The sequence below is a fragment of the Aotus nancymaae genome, unplaced genomic scaffold (genome assembly GCF_030222135.1).
Source record: "Aotus nancymaae isolate 86718 unplaced genomic scaffold, 86718_ANA_hifiasm-v0.15.2.pri h1tg000106l, whole genome shotgun sequence".
Lineage (NCBI taxonomy): Eukaryota > Metazoa > Chordata > Mammalia > Primates > Aotidae > Aotus > Aotus nancymaae.
Window position 1 is genome coordinate 3,632,266 of NW_026988521.1, and position 11,408 is coordinate 3,643,673.

Genomic DNA, 11,408 nt, shown 5'->3' on the forward strand with positions numbered 1-11,408 from the left:
CTCCACCCTGTCAAACTGACCAGGGCTTCCAGCACCCTGTTAAGGGTGGTGAGAGCGGACGTTTCCGTCCTCTTCCTGATTCTCAGGGGAAGGCATTCATTATTTCATCACTAAATGTGATGTTGCCGTAGCGTTGCTGTGGATGCCTTTAATCAGGTAAAAGAAGTTCATTTCTATTTCTAACTTGTCATGAATGAGTGCTGGGTTTTGATAAATTTTTTTTTTCTGTATCTATTGGTATTATCACATAGTTTTTCATCTTTAGTCTCTTTGTCAGAGGCGTTTGAACTGGAGCAACTCCACCTTGAATAGCAGCTGGGTAGAATGAGGCTGAGACCTACTGGGACGCATGCCCAGGTGGTCAGACATTCGAAGTCACAAGATGAGACAGGAGGTTGGTACAAAATACAGGTCATGAAAGCCTTGCTGATAAAACAGCTTGCCATAAAGAAGCCAGCTAAAATTCACCAAAACCAAGATGGTGATGAGAGTATCCTCTGGTCGTCCTCACTGCTCCACTCCCGCCCGCGCCATGACAGTTTACAAACGCATGGCAGCATCAGGAGGTGACCCTATATGGTCTAAAGAGGGAGGTATGAATAATCCACCCCATTTGGCATGTAATCAGGAAATAACCATAAAAATGGGCAACCAGCAGCCCTCTGGGCTGCTCTGCCTATGGAGTAGCCTTTCTTTTTTTTTTTTTTTTGAGACAGAGTCTGTCTCGGTCGTCCAGGCTGGAGTGCAGTGGTGCTATCTCAGCTCACTGCAACCTCCACCTCCCAGGTTGAAGTGATTCTCTTGCTTCAGCCTCCCGAGTAGCTGGGATTACAGGCACACACCACACACCCAGCTATGGAGTAGTCATTTGTTATTCCTTTACTTTTTTTTCACTTTAACAAGTCTACTATTTATTTATATATTTATTTATGTTGAAATGAGAGTTTCGCTCTTGCCTCCCAGGCTGGAGTACAACGGCGCGATCCTGGCTCACTGCAACCTCCGCCTCCTGGGTTTAAGTGATTCTCCTTGCCTCAGCCTCTCGAGTAGCTGGGATTACAGGCACGTGCCTCCATGCCCTGCTAATTTTTGTATTTTTAGTAGAGACAGGATTCACCATGTTGGCCAGGCTGGTCTCGAACTCCTGACCTCAGGTGATCTGATCGCCTCCGCCTCCCAAAGTGTTGGGATTACAAGCGTGAGCCACTGCACCTTGCCAACAAATCTAGGTTAATTCCAAAAGAAATTAATCTAGAATGGTCAGTAATATACAACATACTTTTATGTGTCTTTTATAGGTATCTAACACACGTTTATTTGTATATGTGCAATATATACTAACTCTATCTTACATATGGGTCCTAGCAGGATGGAAATACATTCTTGCAACTACCACCTTCTGCCTATGAAGGGTCTGAACTTGTAATGTGCCCCTGTCTCAAACCCAAGTTAATGACAGTGTCCTCTCAACATTTTTTATAAATTATTAATAACTTAATTTCATTTAAAAAATGGTTTCAGCAAGTGTAGAACTAGAAAATCCTGCAATTTATTTGTCTACTCATAATTTGAGAAAAAAATAAAGATATGATACATTCCTCTGTAGAAAAAGTGGGTTTAGAGAACAGTTCTGGTAGTAGGTCATACGGTAAGGTAGCGGAAGGTCTAATAAGCAGCCTCCTTGCTCACGGGGAGAAAATGCTTTCAGTGAGTTTCTCTTTCCAATTGCTTAGTAACTGCAAGTGATTTTCAAACTCGAGGGCAGACTACTGGCACTGAGTTCATCACATTTCGATCTGTCTTGAATGGGGACATTACAGACATCAAGGACACCTCCAACCCTCCACATCTGGTAGAGTCCGGAGTTAGGGACTACATGACCCAAGCCACCAGCTAAATGTGTCAAGAGATTGAACTTCAGATGACCATCTTCCAGGGAGATGTCTCACCAATGACTAGGAAGAGATGGGCCAAAAATTTCTTGAACTTAAGGTTCCAAATGACTCTGGAGATCTTCCGGTGGTGTGTGTGTGCAGCTTCGTAAGGGTGGACACACAGGGATAGGTTCCTTTTTCACTTCTTCTACTGTCTCAGCAACCACTGGCTCCTTCTCTTTTGTGAATCAAGCCCCAGATTCTCTACATGATGCCCCTAAGACCATCCACCTGAAGACTCTTGTGGTAATGACACAGATTGTGCCGCTATCTTCAGTGAGATCCACGGGCCTGAGACGATGCCTTTACGTTCTTAACAATCTTGCTTTCACTTTTACGCTACGGACTTGCCTCAAATTCTTTCTTGTGCAAGATCCGAGAACTCTCCCTTGGGGTCTGGCTTGGGAGCCCTATCCAGTAACATGTTCATGTGGTGACGTGTATACATTTTCACATGCTTAACCGTCCTTGCGTTCCTGAGAGAAGCCTCGCTGGGCCGCGCTGTATTCCCCTGGATGGAGCAGCTTCGTTGTGTGTTCTGATGCTCGGCTGAAGGTTTTTGTATCTATGCTTACAATGAACATTGACCTGTAGCTTTTTTCTTGGGAAGGAGAAGAAAAAAAACCATTCTTCTTGGAATGTCTTTGTTTGGTATCAGAGGGTGCCCCTTCCACCTCCATTTTTGATGAAATATTGTGTAAAATTTGTACTATTTCTTCTTTAAAGTCTTTGTATAATTCACCAGGGAAACCATCCAGACTTGAAGTTTTTTGTTTGTTTTCTATTTTTTTAAGTTTTTTTTTTAAATTATATTTTGATTTTTTAAAATAAGTATAAGACTACTCAGGTTATCTATTTCTTTTTGAGAGAGTTTGGTGGTTCATGTCTTTCAAGGAATTGACCCATTTCACCCTAGTTGTCAGATTTACACGTGGGCAGAGGTGTCTGTGGAGTTCTCCTGCCGCTCTTCTAGTGTCTGTGGGGCCTGAAGTTGTAAGAGTTATTGCCGAGTTTAAAATGAGGAAACTGAGGCCAGCACAAGAAGATCCAATGCGAATTTATTCAGCTCCCGGGAAAGGTACTGCAGTCAGACAGGAGGGGCCTGAGAAGTCATGCTTGACTCCGCTTGGGCATGGGGTTTTATAGGGAGTGGATGTGTTCTGATTGGTTGTGGGGAAGCAGGACGTGGGCGGGGGCAAGCTGCCATTGGCAGGTAGGCGGGATTTCCAGTGAGCAGGCTGCCCAGCGGGAGTGGGACCTGGACGGGGCAAAATGCTATTGGGCAGATTTCGGTGGGGCTTCTTTTAAATTTTGGCGGGGTTCTTCAACGGTCGGCTGGGTGCTGAGTGCAGAGGCCAGTGTTGAGTGCAGATTTGCGTGCTGAGTGCAGAAGTGGGCGTGGAGTGGTGACGTGGTTTCTAGGCGTGTCCGAGCTCCCGGGGAGGCGACTGGCTTTACAGAAGTGATATCCCTGTTTCCACCCCAACTTGAGTCATGTGTGTCTGCTCTTTTTTCTTGTCTGTTTTTGCTAGAAGCTTATCTCCTTTATTGATCTTGTCACGGAATCAGATTTTGGTTTAATTAGTTTTCTTTCTTTTTCTTTTTTTGACACAGAATTTCACTCTATCGCCCAGGCTGGAGTGCAGTGGAATGACCCCAGTCTACTGAAACCTCCGCCTCCCAGGTTCAAGTGAGCCTCCTGTCTTGGCCTCCCGAATAGCTGGGATTACAATCATGCGCCACCATCTCTGGCTAATTTTTGTATTTTTAGTAGAGAGAGGGTTCTGCAAGGTTGGCCAGGCTGGTCTCAAACTCCTGACCTCAAGTGACCCATCTGCTTCAGTCTCCCAAAGTGTTGGGATTACAGGCTGGAGCCACTGTGCCCCGCTGGTTGAATTAATTTTCTCCATTGTTTTGCTGTTTTCTGTTGCATTGATTTCTAATTTTATATGCATACATACACACATATCCATAAATTTACACATTTTTTTCCTGCTTGCTTTCAGATTATTTGTCCCTTGAAGGTTATGTAGAATTCACCAATGAAACCATCTGAACTTGAAGGGGTTTTCTGTGTGGGAAGGTTTTCACTACAAATTCTGTTTCTCAGTAGAGATATTCAGGATCCCTTTTCTTCTTTAGTTTGGTGGTTCATGTCTTTCAAGCACTCGGTCCAGTTCCTTAGTTTCTAAATGTACATGTGCACAGAGATATGTGCAGTATTCCTGCATCATCCTTGTAATGTCTGTGGGGCCTGAAGGGATGTCCCTTTCTTCATTCCTGATATTGGTAATTTGTGTCTTCTTTCTTTTTCATGTTGCCAGTCTTGCCAAAATTTATGAAATATTTTGTTCTTTTCAAAGAACCAGCTTAACTATGTTTTGTGTTCACATCTTCCTAATGGTTGTTCTAGAGTGTGAGTATATTGCTTTCTCACTGTGTACTTAGAATCAATATTTCACTAATTTAGGTGGAATCCAGGGATCTTCCCACAATATAGGCTGCTCGTCTCATATAAATGACAAATACTCATATTGAAAACCCCACCAGAGGCCGGACGCGGTGGCTCACGCCTGTAATCCCAACACTTCGGGTGGCTAAGGTGGGTGGATCATGAGGTCAGGAGTTCGAGACCAGCCTGGCCAACATAGTGAAACCCCATCTCTGCTAAAAATGCAAAAATTAGCTAGGCATGGTGGCAGGCACCTGTAGTCCCAGCTACTCAGGAAGCTGAGGCAGGAGAATCACTTGAAGCTGGGAGGCAGAAGTTTCAGTGAACTGAGATTGTGCCACCACACTCCAGCCTGGGCACAGCAAGACTCCATCTCAAAAAACAAAACAAAACAAAACCCACCAGAGAATGGTGTGATTTTTGTTGACAACAGCAAACACATTTTGAAGAGAATACTCCATTAGATTGTCTTGTATGTTTACCTAAAAGTCTGAGGACAGGAAACTTTCTCTCAGAAGAGGGTCCATGGTCCCCAGACAGTTGGTGAGCCCATTGTTTACAATGTTTAGCTGGCATTTTGTCTCTTCCTCATCCATGGCCCTTGGTGCTGGCTCCCACCCACGGTGACTGCTTTCCTTATGAGCTTGTGGTTTTCTGCTGTGAGCTCATGTTCGCCTGCTGTGGGTGGGAAGCTCAGGTGCTTGGTTGAGGACACGGACTTTTTCTGAAGTTTCAAAACACTGCACTTCTTTCCGCCAGGCTGCTCTAAGTCCTATCGATTCAGGACCACTTTAAGTAACTTGCTCAGCTTGTGGTTTTCTGGACCACAAAATTGATGCAAATGTGTTCCTCCCATCTGGGTAAGGGTGGGCCTGAAGCTGTCACTTCTCAGGGGAGATGTTTTTATCACCTATCTCAGACTTGAGAACATATTTCCCTGCTGTCTCCTTCTGGAAGTGGCTGGGTCCCTTCCGGGGTCTCTGCTTTGGGCAGCAGCTCTGAGCTCCCACCACACCCACTGTGCAGAACAGAGACTTGTCTTCTGCGTTGCATTCTCCCCTGTAGCTCTTAAAACCAAAGCCTCTGAGTGTGTGTGCACCCTGCGCTACACCCTCATAACTCAGGACTCAGCAAAAGCAGTGAACGGGTCAAATTCCATGCAACATGGTGGATGAATCTCACTAACACAGCCCGGGGCCAAAGGGGCTGGTCACGAGAGGACATAGCCTATGATAGCATTTTATGAAGTTCAGTAACAGGCAAAACTGATGTTTGATGGGAAAATTCAAGCTCGTGGTTACTCTTGGTGGGGAGCGAGTGGCGATTAGAAATGGGTGCTTCTAGGGTGCCAGAATGTTCTATTTCTCCTTCTGAGGGCCAGTTCTAGGAGGGTGCTCAGCTTTTGTGGAGATATATTGAGTTCTTCATGGATACCTACTTTTCTATAGTTTTATTTTAATACAATGTGTCAACAGCAGCAAGGGACTCTCTTCTCTGGGGGTCACCTCTATTCTGCAGCCGGTGATGGCTGAGGAATAGAGGTACCCCCCCCAGACTCTTCACTCTGAAATGAGACAGAGCATATTTCTTCTGTAAACTGTGACGGTCCCTCCTCCAAGTGATAAAGCCTATGTGTCCTCTCTTTCCCCTTTTGCTCTGACTGCTAGGGAGCTCATATTAAAGGTCGAGGTCTCTGGTTGTCATTTTCCTGGACCTGGATGCCATGATATAGATGTCTCTTCTATTTTTTCTGTCCTTTTTTGGGTGGTTTCATTGCTGGTGAACTTTCACTCCAACATAATCCACATGTTTTGGGTGAGCCAGCCGTCGCCCAAGAAAATCGGGGTAGTATTAGGCCTTGGTGACAAAGTGACATTGGTTGAGATTCTGGCTCTGTGTTACTTCTGTAACCGGGATAGAGGGTGCAAAGCATCGAACTCAGGGCCCGGCACATGATACGGACTCCGTGAGTATCAGTGCAATGATTATTTTTGAATCATAATGTGCCCACGGGCACAGTGGAAGCACTGGATTCGACCTGAGTGGAGTGGTCAGCAGGGAGCGCTCCTGACCAAGGATGGTCTCCAGGGCCACAGAGCCACCGACGGCCTGGGGCTCAGGGGCTGACGGCAGACACGGTTAGGAAGGACCAGCAAGGCAGCCATGCTGGGGCCTCAGGAAAAGGTGACGCTGCCCGGCGAAGGTCCTGTCGGGGGACTGCCCTGCACTGCCCCAGCCCCTACGTTTGCTGTCAGAGCCATGGGAGGGGAAACTGGGATAGGAGGTTTCTTTCTGGTGATGCTCCTGAGTGTGGCTCCTGAGAGGAGTGTGGTCTGTGGCCAAATGTTCCATTGTGGTTACGAGCAGCATTTGCAGTTGGACAGAGAGGTTAGAGTCGCACCGGTGCCACCTGCTTCCAGGGCCATGCCAGGTGTGTGCCGGCTCTGCACCTCAGTCTTGCAAGCAAAACGAGACCCACCTTTTGGGTCCCTGGAGGGATAGGCTGGCTCCACCCAAGACCTGAGCTGCAGGCAAGGGGTTCTGAGTCCCTGTCGGCTGCAAGCACCTGGGATGCAGGAGGCGCTCAGTAAACACACACTCAGTGACTGGCAATGAATGGGCTGACTCTACGGGCAGATTTCACTAGAGTCGCGGGAAAGAAGCCCAGTGATAGGCTGTGCTTTCTATTTTGAGGTCTGTTCCTTCAAGACCTAGTTTATTCAGTTTTTAGCATGAAGAAACGGTGGCCGGGTGCGGTGGTTCATGCCTGTAATCCCAGCACTTTGGGAGGCCAAGGCAAGTGAATCACTAGAGGTCAGGAGTTCGAGATCAGGCTGGCCAACATGGTGAAACCCCGTTTCTACTAAAAATATGAAAATTAACCAGGCATGATGGTGGACACATGTAATCCCAGCTACGTGGGAGGCTGAGGCAGGAGAATTGCTTGAACCTGGGAGATGGAGTTTACAGTGAGCCGAGATCACACCATTGCACTCTAGCCCTGGCGTGATCTCAAAAAAATGAAAAATAAAATGAAGCGATGTTGAATTTTGTCAAAAGTCTTTTCTGCATGTATTGAAATGATCATGTGGTTTTTGTCTTTAGTTCTGTTTATGTAATGAATCACATTTATTGATTTAAGTAGGTTGAACCAACCTTGCATGCTAGGGGTAAGACCTACTTGATTGTGTTGAATAAGCTTTTTGATGTGTGGCTGGATATATAAATTGTTCTATCATAAAGACACATCGACACATATGTCTATTACAGCCCTATTCACAATAGCAAAAACAAGGAATCAACCTAAACGCCCATCAGTTGTAGACTGGATAAATAAAATGTGGTACGTATATGCCATGGAATACTATGCAGCCATAAAGAAGAATGAGATCATGCCATTTGCAGGAACATGGTTGGAGATGGAGGCTATTATCCTCAGCAAACTAACTCAGGAACAGAAAACCAAATACAGGACATTCTCACAAGTGTGAGTGAAATGATGAGAGCACATGGAGACACAGAAGGGAGCAACACACACGGGGCCTACCTGAGGGTGGACAGTGAGAGGAAGGAGAGGATCAGGAAAAATAACTAGTGGGTACCTGGTTTAGTACCTGGGCGATGAAGCAATCTGTACAACAAACCCCCATGACACAAGTTTACCTATGTAACAAAACTGCACATGCTCCCCTGAACCTAAGATAAAAGTTTTTAAAAAAAAGCCTCAGTGAAAGCAGTGACACAAGGTTCATGGATGGGAAATATGTTTATTTAAAGGGTCTCAGTTCCTGCTGGACCTTAACTGAGAGAGAAACCTCGAGAGTGGTCACCTCCCAGGTAGGAAGGTTTGGAGCCTTTTGGGGTTGGGGGCAGATCTCCACTGCCTCCCTGACCTGCAGCTGCTCTAGAGAAGGAGGACAGGGGGAATCATGGAAAGGGAGGGCCCTGTCCCAGCAGGACCTGGCAAGGGGCTTGTCGGAGGAGATTGCAGGGCTCTGGGAACTGGGAAGGTGTTGAGCACCAGAAGAGAGGAGGAGAGTTCTCATGAAGAATGACTAGAAAGGGAGTCAGGACAGGCCAAGACCCTGAAGTCATCACCTGCCCCCACAGCCAGACCTGCAGCCCCCACAGCTGGAGCCACAGCCTCCGGAGCAGCCACAGCAGCCCATGGTTCTGGTGGGTTGACGGTGGAGCAGGTAGAGCAGCAGGTGAGAGGGTGGGGCAGGTGTGCAGCCCCCTGAGCCTGGACCCTTTTTACCCCTGCCCAGGGTCAGGAGTGATGCTGGACACAGACATTTCCTGGTTCCTGTTTGTGTCACTTCCTTAGGGAAACTGTTTGCTTAATATTAAAATAAGCTCAGTGGTGTCGTAGTTTTGCACTTTTTCTTTAGTTCATGATTTTCCTCACATGTCCTCTGAAAAATGGCCAGGCCCCTGTCCTTCTATGTCAGTGAAGGTAACAGGCACAGGGACTTTGCTTGGACGCTGTGCTCATCTTTACTACTGGCATTCATTTCCCGGGGCTGCTGTAACAAATGGCCACAAACTCGGACCTTAAAATGCAGATGTTGGTGCCTCACAGTTCAGGCCGACAGAAGTTCAAGATCAAGTTCTCTGTTGGCCATGCACTCTGAAGGCTCTAGGGGAGGGTTCTTCCTGAGTCTTCCGGCTTCTGGTGGCTGGACATTCTCGGCTTGTGGCTGCATCACTCGTCTCTGCCTACGTCCTCAAGTGAGCTTCTCCATTGTGTATCTGTGTCTCACCTCCTCCCCTCCTTTCTCTTACAGGGACACTAGACACTGGATCAGGACCCACCCTAATCCAGGACAACCTCATCTTAAGTAACCTGATGACATCTGCAAAGACTCTGTTTCCAAGTAAGGTCACATTCAGAGTTTCCAGGTGGAGGAGAGGAATGAGGGGGTCCTATTCAACCCACTCCTATGCTGATGCTGATTGATGCTGCCTGGACTCCGAAAATCCCAGGGAAAGTTTACAGAAGGCACAGGGAGACCATGCATGGAGACACCCTAGAGCAGGTGTGCCCATCCTGGGCCATGACCCATGGGCAGAAAGGGATGGAACCCAGGATCTCATAAGACCCAGGATCAGGAAAGGACCCAGGATCAGAATAGGACTCAGGATCAGGACAGGCTTAGGAAAGGACTGAAAATCAGGACAGGACTCAGGATAAAGACAGGACCCAGGATCAAAACAAGATCCAGGATTAAAATAGGACTCAGGATCAGAACAGGACTCAGGATCAGGGCAGAACCCAGGGTCAATATAGGACTCAGGATCAAAACAGGATTCAGGATCAGAACAGACCCAGGATTAAAACAGGACTCAAGATCAGAACAGGACTCAGGATCAGGGCAGAACCTGGGATCAAGATAAGACCCAGGATCAGAAGAGGACTCAGGATCAGAATAGGACTCAGGATCAGGACAGGACTCAGGGCAGGATCAGGTCAGGACCCAGGATCAAGACAGGACTCAGAGTCAGGACAGGACTCAGGATCAGGGCAGGTCTCAGGATCAGGGTAGGACCCAGGATCAGGACAGGACCCAGAATCAGAACAGAACTCAGGATCAGAATAGAACTCAGGATCAGGGCAAGATTAGGACAGGACTCAGGATCAGGGCAGGACCCAGGATCAGGACAGGACCCAGGATCAGGACAGGACCCAGGATCCGGGCAGGACTCAGGATCAGGGCAAGTCTCAGGATTAGGACAAGACTCAGGATCAGGACAGGACTCAGGACCAGGGCAAGTCTCAGGATCAGGAAAGGAGTCAGGATCAGGAAAGACCCAGGATCAGGACAGGACTCAGGAGAGGATCAGATCAGGACTCAGGATCAGGACAGGACTCAGGATCAGGACAGGACTCAGGATCAACACAGGACTCAGAATAAGGGCAGGACTCAGGATCAACACAGGACTCAGGATCAGGACAGATCTCAGAATCAGGGCAGGACCCAGGATCAGGGCAAGTCTCAGGATTAGGACAGGACTCAGGATCAGGACAGGACTCAGGACCAAGGCAAGTCTCAAGATACCTGGGATCCTGGTGTCTTGGGTGGAAAGTGGGGGCCTGAGTGCAGACCCAGGGATAGTGGCCCCAAAGAGTCATTTCCCTGGGGGCTGGCTGACTCCAGGCTCAGTGGTTTAGGGCATAGAGACTGTCAGTCAGCACCCTCCAAGGCACCAAGGCCACACTCCAATGGGTGGGCAGAGTTGGAGAAACGAAGGAAACGCTGCTCCGAAGCTCAGGAACCCCCTCCCCAAGACCTTTGGGCTTTGCTGACAGAGGAGGACACAGGGATGGAAACTGAGAAAGCCACAGCTGTGGGAGGGTCCCGGTGCCCCACCCCCGACACAGGATTATGGCCACCCCAGGCGGCTGGTAGAAGGAGCTGAGGGAATGCAGGTGGAATCCTAGCAGAAGCCAGGGAGCCAGGGGACCCAAGGATGTGTCCTTGGAGGTCGGTCTCCTGGGCAGGGCAGAGCACCAGCCTGGAGGTATTTTGCACACCCACAGGACACCTGGCAACCATGGCGGTGCGGGCTTGGGACGGGCTCCCAAATTTTCAGGGCCCAAAGCAACGTGACAACACAGGCCGAGCATGGCTAAGGAATTCAAGACCATCATGCTGAGTAATGCTCTTCTCATTTGCACGGCCCCCTGCATCTACAACCCTCACTGCCATCCCCTGGGCCTGGATGTCCTCGGGAATGAGAGCACTCTTGTGAAACACGTGGTTTTGTTTGGAGGAGCTTTTTTTGTTCTGCAATGGGGGTCTGCACAGCCTTGCTCTGCTGGCCGCTGTCCTGCTTCAGCTCTGGGTCTGAGTGTGGCTCTAGGTGACTCTGGGATCATTGCATCCACACCCAGGGACACTCACCTGGGCCGCCTCCAAGTCCTGCCCGGCCATGGGGCCAAATCCAGGTGCTTGGAGGACAATCGCCTGGGGACACACCCACCCGCCACCCCGCCAGTAGTGTGACATCTGGCAGTCCAT

At 48.4% G+C, this 11,408-nt stretch overlaps 1 pseudogene; it reads right to left on the bottom strand.

Moving 5' to 3' along the window:
• Positions 1–1,729: 1,729 nt before the first annotated feature.
• LOC135272130 (large ribosomal subunit protein mL50-like) lies at positions 1,730–11,408 on the bottom strand (annotated as a pseudogene).